Raw genomic sequence first — 7,476 nt, 5'->3', positions numbered from 1 at the left:
TTCACTTGGAAGGTGAACATAATATCACAGTTAAAGAAACATATGATCTGGGGCGTGTTCTCCGAAAACCTGACATCGAAAAAACTATGTTCATTAAATAGATGGTTTTATGCATAAGATCGGAGTTCACACGTAGAGAAAGTGAAGAATATAGTCTATAAAGAAATCTTTATATATCTCCCAGCTCACAACGGTAAAAAAAAATATTCTATGATAATTTCAACATCTATATCTCATATATTATGATCAACAGTTTCCATTTAAATGATTGGCAGCCCTTTAGCCACCAAACAACTGGGAAAAACATCACATAAGCTTCTTCCACCAAAAGATTACTAAGGAACTCTACAAAGTACATGACTCCAATATCCCTCCAGCCCACTCTTCTGCAGCACAACCATTTTTTCTTTTGTCTACGTTGTTAAACAATAAACAAACTCCTCTTTATTTCGTACACAATTCTCCAAACATTTTAATACAGTTTTATTTCCATGCTATATTTTAATTTCCGTAATAATTTTTTTATCAAAAAATACCTTTCCGCGCGTAGCGCGGACAAACAATCTAGTTTTTTCTAAAAGAAAGAGTTGAGATTTGTACAATTACAACAATCACATTATAAGGTTCGGAACGTCACTATCTGTTTGTATCTTTGTGTCGAGTAATATGTATAAGAAAGATGTCAACGGAGTTTAGCTTTTTGCATTTGAACATTGAAAGGTTTAGTAGCTCAGAGAACATTCTTTCGAGATTTTCAAGAACCTTTGCACATTGGGATTCTAGGCACTAGACAATATTGAGTACACATGCACCTATAATATTTTCAAAAATTTGTATATTTTTAATAATTTGATAATTTATGGCCAGTTCTGTGCGAAGCAGTCTAGAGGTCTAAAGTAAATTAAAATATTAAAATATTTACATAACTGATATTCTATATACTTAAAAAACTAATTATAAAAAGTATAAAAAGCAAAGATTAAAAGCATCTCTTAAAACTAATTACTAAATATTTAGTAGCAACATAACAATTTAATTAAAAGTACTTACTGTAACTAAAAATGAGGATTGGTTATGTTGAAATTTTATTATGTGAGAGCATCTCCAATGGTGCTTCATTTTTTATTTTTTGTTTCATTTTTTTCTTCATTTTTTTCTTTATTTCTTTATTTTTTGAAGATACATTTTTTAATTACAGATTGGTCCCTCAACTTTAACTTGTTCTTAGTTTTTACTTAAATAAACTATAAGAGCTAATATTATCAACTTACTTTTAAAGTTTTTATTATTATTTTTATTCAATCAATTTAAAATATTAAATATACTAGAAACATGTTTTTTTACTAATATTAGATGAAACACAATTACATAAATTATATAAAAACTGAAAGACTTGATAAACACCAATCTAAATTAAAAAAAAAACTTAGCACATCATAAACTAACACTTAATAATATCGTAAATCATTTTTTAGATCCACTAAGATTGTTAAAATATTGTCCAAATGAAGTGGCTGCCTGAGAAGGCTGTTGAGCTTGTTGTTGTTCACTCCTTTCTACTAAAATTTGATTTTGCTCAGATTGAATGTATGCACGAACATTAGGATCTTGTATGAAGTTCAAATCACGAAATAAAATTTCGTTCTCTTCTTTAAACTTCTTCAAAACATAAGTCTTGTTTTGAATCTCTAAACATTGTCGTCTTTGTGCGCTTGTTTTCTCTAATTTCTCCAATAGTTTTTTATTTCCTTCTTCCAAGGTGTTAATAATTATACTGTATGATAATATCTATTTAATATTAATTAGCAATTGTGGTGAAATATTGTTAAATAAAAACTTGGGTAAAATTAGTAAACTAGCAAAAGTAAAAAATGTTTTTGATAAATAATGATAAAACAGAAAAAGAATATACTTGGAATATTTTTTTTTTTGAAGAAAGAAATGAAGCAAACCATTGACAAACATGATTCTTCATTTTTGAAAAAAAAAACGAAGTTTACCATTGGAGATGCTCTAAGGCACTAAAAGTTCAGATTATATGGAGACTCTAAAACCAATGCCTAATTTTTCACTATACTTTACGCACATTGAAATTTATAAGCTTATACTCAGTAGTCAGTATAGCATTGTGCGCCTAGTGAGAAGACGTTCAGGATTCGCCCCTGATCATAGGTGTATTTTTCATGAGTTTTGTCTCTTAAATTGTTGAAATAAGACAGACAAGAGGAGTGAGAGCATATAAATTGCTCGATCATGATCACATAATAGTGTAACCCCAACAATGCAGTTTTGACATATTTGGATGAGAAATAACGTTATGTGTTGCTTGTCTCGGCCACTTGAATCATATCATCCCATGGGGTACTTCTATGTCCACCTTCGTGCAGTTGACTGTACATGGTTTTATCCGTCTTGTACATATGAGCTATATCTGGCACAAGAGAATCATCTGGATTGGGGTTTGTCGGCAAAACCGGTCCTGAAATTTTGGGAGTCCTATACGAAATGCTATATTTACAGAGTATTTTATATTTTATAAATTTACAAATGAAATCTTTATCAAAGAAATAATAATTTTATAATATACTACTTATTTATATCTGAATCATAATATATAATTTCATCGAATATTTTATCATATTCATAATCTAAAAAGAACTTATTTTCACTTTTATTATTTTAAAATCAACATTTATATGTTAATATATTAAAACACACACACACATATATATAGCTTTTATTCTTTACTTTATTGTACGGTGAATTTTTCTAAAAGAAAGAGTTGAGATTTGTACAACAACAATCACATTTATAAGGTTTCAACGTTACTGATCTGTTTGTATCTTTGTGTCGAGTAGTATGTATAAGTGATGGGCCTAACTCACACCCAAAAATTAGTTCAAGAGTGGAGGATTGCCCATACACATATATATTGTCCAATGACACTACAATCCCACGATGTGGGATGTTAATAATAAGAAAGATGTCAAAGGATTTTAGCTTTTTGCTTTTGCACATTGAAAGGTTTGGTAACTCAGAGAACCTTCTTTCAATATTTTTCAAGAACCTTTGCATTTGCACATTGGAATTGTAGTTCTAGGCAACCACTTAAGACACATTGGGTGTGCATGCACCTATAGTATTTTCAAAAATTTGTATATTTCTTAATAAATTTGATATTTATGGTCAGTGATGTGTGGAGCAATCTAAAGCAACCTTATAATGTGTTTGCTTTATCACATTTTTTGTTATCTGTCTTCTTTATATGTTGTGTATGTGTCTCACTCCAACTCAGATGTAATACAGAATTGGGATTCTACGTGTACTTTTCATAAGTTTTCATATTCAATTGTTGAAATAAGACACGAGAGAGGAGTAAGTGCATATAAGTTGTGCTCGATTATGATCACATAATAGCGTTTACTAAAGCCAACAAATGCAGTTTTAATATATTTGGATGAGAAATAACGTTTATGCTTTTTCCTTATTTTAGACCACTTGAGTCTTATCATCCCATGACGTACTTCTGTGTCCAGCTTCGTGCAGTTGACTTGTACTTGGTTTTTATCAGTCTTGTACATATGAGCTATCTCTGGCACAAGAGGATCATCTGGATTCGAGTCTGTCAGCAATGAGCAAATCGACAGTAATACCTAAATAATCATCATCATCAGGATTAATAAATAATAAACATAATCGGCTGAAAAGTCTTCTTTGCGTTAAAAAAAGGTAACAGAGATACAAAAGGTCAATCCTTGGAAATGGTAAGAGCAGGACTCCACTGTTCTTTCAGGATATCAAAGCAAATGCTGTTGATGTTTGGACAAAGAGAGTAATCAACGCAAGTAGTCTAATTATTTCAATATTACTCGAATGGTTTGCTACAAATCTCATTGATTTGTTTTTCCAATCTATCAGTCTCATATGTACTCATTACTCACCTTTACATTGTCAGATAGACTTCACAAGAGTATAAATCTTTTTAACGATAGATCTTCTTGTCAGTTGTAGAACAAATTAAAATTAAGGGATATGCGTAAGAAACTTAATTTCTGACTGAAGAAATTTTGAATTGTCAAGAAGATTTGTCGCAGGGGAGCCTATATCGTTGACCTCACATGAAACCATAACATTTTGGACGAAAGTAGCATCAGTGTTAAATACGACATAGCCTCCCTTGCAACAATTTTTTTTTAACAATTGTAGTGATAACCACTCATTTTTCGAACAACCTTTTCGACTGAAAGATTAAGTTTCTTACTATATCCCTCAATTTTAATTTGCTAATCCACTCCCATTATGCAACAAAATAGGTTATATTGTTGGCTTAAGATGAAACTTAAAAGCCCATAGAAGAAATGTGCATCACTAATAGGTTGTTAAGCACCACAACCAAATGTAAAAGTAAGAACGCATGTTGAAGAGAAATTTGATAGATCAGAAAAATAAATTAAAGAGATTTGTAGTAAAGCACTCCAAAACGTGACTGGTTTGTTGTTAGCTGCCAATTAAGAGAATATTTATAGATTGGAAAACAAATTATCCAAACCGTCATCGTTGTCAGTAGTCAACGCATTTTAATTTATTTTTTACGTTAGATTACGATACAAATGTAAGAGTTCACAACCAAAAAAACGCTCAACGAGAGTTGACTATTTGAGTACTATTTACTCAAATGAATCAGTACGAGATCGAGTTGTTCCTATCTCTGTAATGATGTTACAAAGCGTTTAAAAAAAAACATTATTCTTTTTGACATTTTCAGCGACCAAAAATATATATTTTTGGCTCAAACAATATTCTACGTTTCTTTATTCTTTAAAGTTTTGAAAATCAACCTCAGACCAAACTTTTAGTAGTCTTTTCATCAACTTCCTTAGCATTAGGAGGACGAATGTGTATATGCATGTGCCTTACATCAACTATTCTTGAAATCATTAGAGAAGATTTTTCTCATAATTTGTTGCAATTTTTTAAATTGAAACAGAATATTTTTCCAAATTTTAGCTATTCACAAGGTTTTTGCAATTGCAATTTCATACACAAGCAAATGAGGAGAGGTAATTCGATGATTAAAACCTTAAGTAACGTGAATAATAATGATATCAGTTGGAACACGAGTAAGAGCAATAGCATATAAGTTGCTCAATTATGATCACATAATAATAGCGTTTACTAAACCAAACAAATGCAGTTCAATATATCTAGATGAGAAATAACGTTATGCTTTTGCTTGTCTTCGACCTGAGTCTTCATCATCCCATGGCGTACTTCTGCGTCCAGCTTCGAGCTGTTGACTCGTACTTGGTCTTTCCGTCTTGTACATATGCGCAATCTCTGGCACAAGAGGGTCATCTGGGTTCGGGTCTGTCAGCAATGAGCAGATCGACAGCAAACCTGTATCCAGAGCATCATCACCACTCGGATTAACAAACAGAAACAGTCTTCTTTGTGTTTAAAAAGGTTGACAGAGATACAAAGGTCAAACCTTGGATATGGTAAGAGCAGGACTCCACTGTTCTTTCAGGATATCAAGGCAAATGCTTCCGTTGCTGTTGATGTTGGGATGGTACACCCCTTGTCTTAAAAGACACCTGCCAAATCAGATACACACATTCATAAAGATGACTGACCATGAACTTAAATGATGACTGAGTTACTGAGAAAAAAAAAAGACAAAACCTTTGGGGCTTGAAAGGATAATCCGGAGGAAAGTGAATGGAAACCAAAAAGACTCCTCCAGCGTAAGGACTGTCAGGAGGTCCCATGATAGTTGCTTGCCAATGGAACATGTCCTCAGCCAAGACCTTACATCAATTAAAAAAAACGTTACTAATAAGACTCTTCATCAAACTCAAACCTCACAACCACATCAAATAGAGACATATCAGCAGTGACATACAACAAGAAAAACGTTACAAATAAGACTCAAATCTCTATCATCAAACCACATCAATAGAGACATATCAGGATAATCAAGTGACAAAAGAAAAGGTTCATCTTGAGTTCATTATAAGACCAAACAAGCCAGAGACAAAAAAAAAATCAAAGCTTTGCCAGAAAAATTCAAAAAGAATACTTTCCTTATATGAATCAAAGTATTGAATTTATCACACACCCTAACATGCTAATTACACTTCAAAGTAGTGAAGGTAAGGAAAAAAGATTCAGTCTTTGTTACCAATCAGTCAATTCAAACGCATAATTTAGATAGATGAGACAAAAAGTATAACGATTTTTTTTTTTATCACAGCCTAACTTTCAAAGTAACGAAAATAAAGAAAAAAAGCTTCAGTCTTTAGTACCTGCGCTGCAGTTGAGAAGGAGGATCCTTCTGCAAATCCTTAAGCTCTTTCAAAATCCTCTTCGAAGCCATGGCTCAGACCTGCATAAGGGAACAAGACAAAACCTTAAAGTAACCAACTTTATATAAAGCAAGAGATCACAGAGGAAAGGGCGAAGGTTCCGAACCTAACGAGCGATCAGAAAAGACAAGAGATTAACCGAAGAAGAAGTTGGATCTGAGAAACCGATGAGCTTTCTTTTTTTGTTAATGGCGTGCCAAAAGAGAGAGAACGAATAAGAATCCTTTCTTGCAGCTCTCTCCCTACTTCCTTTTCTTTATAGTCAAGAGAGAATGTTCGAGACGGCACTCGAACCTTCTGATTCGGCAAGCAGCTCCGCGTGCGTAATTATTAATTACTACGTGACTTGCTTGCTTCCAGGGCCAATTAAATAATTAGTGGGCTCGATTAAAGTGTCTTATAATGTTTTATACTATTATCAATTTTTATCATAAGACTGAAAATAAATTATTGCAATCACAAATGGGAATTCGGTCAAAAAAACCTCAACTTTGCACGAATTGCCAAAAAAATAAACATGAACTTTTGAGCTGGCCAAAAAACACCCAACTTTTCATAGACTTTAGAATTAATTAACAATGTTTTCGCTGACTTGCCCAATTTAGCACGCCGTCAACAAATTTAACAGAAATTATATGACGTCGTTTATTGTTGGCGTTCAATGAAACGACGTCGTTTTCAAATGATAAAACAACGTCGTTTTACATGATTTGAAATTAAAAATATGTAAACCCTGGATTCGAACCCAGGTTGGTTGGTTCAAATGACAAAGTATTTTACAACTGGACTACTAAGACACTTTCAATGTACTTATAACATGTTACTCTTATTTGGTATATTATTAAATATAAAAAATTCTCAAAACTTAATAAGATCTTTTAAAATTCCAAAAAATTAAAAAATAAAGAAGATTTTTATAAATTAATTTAGAAATTTAAAATTAAAAATCAAATTTTATTTTCTTTTTAAAAAATAAAACTCTTCCAAAATTTTCTAAAAATTAAAAAGATCTTTTAAAATTCAAAAAAATTGAAAAAAATAAAAGAATATTTTTATAAAATTAATTTTGAAATTAAAATAGAAAATAAAATTTTATTTTTATTTTCAAAAA

At 31.6% G+C, this 7,476-nt stretch overlaps 1 pseudogene; it reads right to left on the bottom strand.

Annotated features, from left to right (window-relative positions):
• Positions 1–3,493: 3,493 nt before the first annotated feature.
• On the bottom strand, positions 3,494–6,591 carry LOC117134086 (annotated as a pseudogene).
• Between the last annotated feature and the right edge of the window lie 885 nt (positions 6,592–7,476).

The sequence above is a fragment of the Brassica rapa genome, chromosome A01 (genome assembly GCF_000309985.2).
Source record: "Brassica rapa cultivar Chiifu-401-42 chromosome A01, CAAS_Brap_v3.01, whole genome shotgun sequence".
NCBI classification, from domain to species: Eukaryota; Viridiplantae; Streptophyta; class Magnoliopsida; order Brassicales; family Brassicaceae; genus Brassica; species Brassica rapa.
Note: the sequence above shows the minus strand (reverse complement) of the source record. Positions and strands in the feature narration are given on the sequence as shown.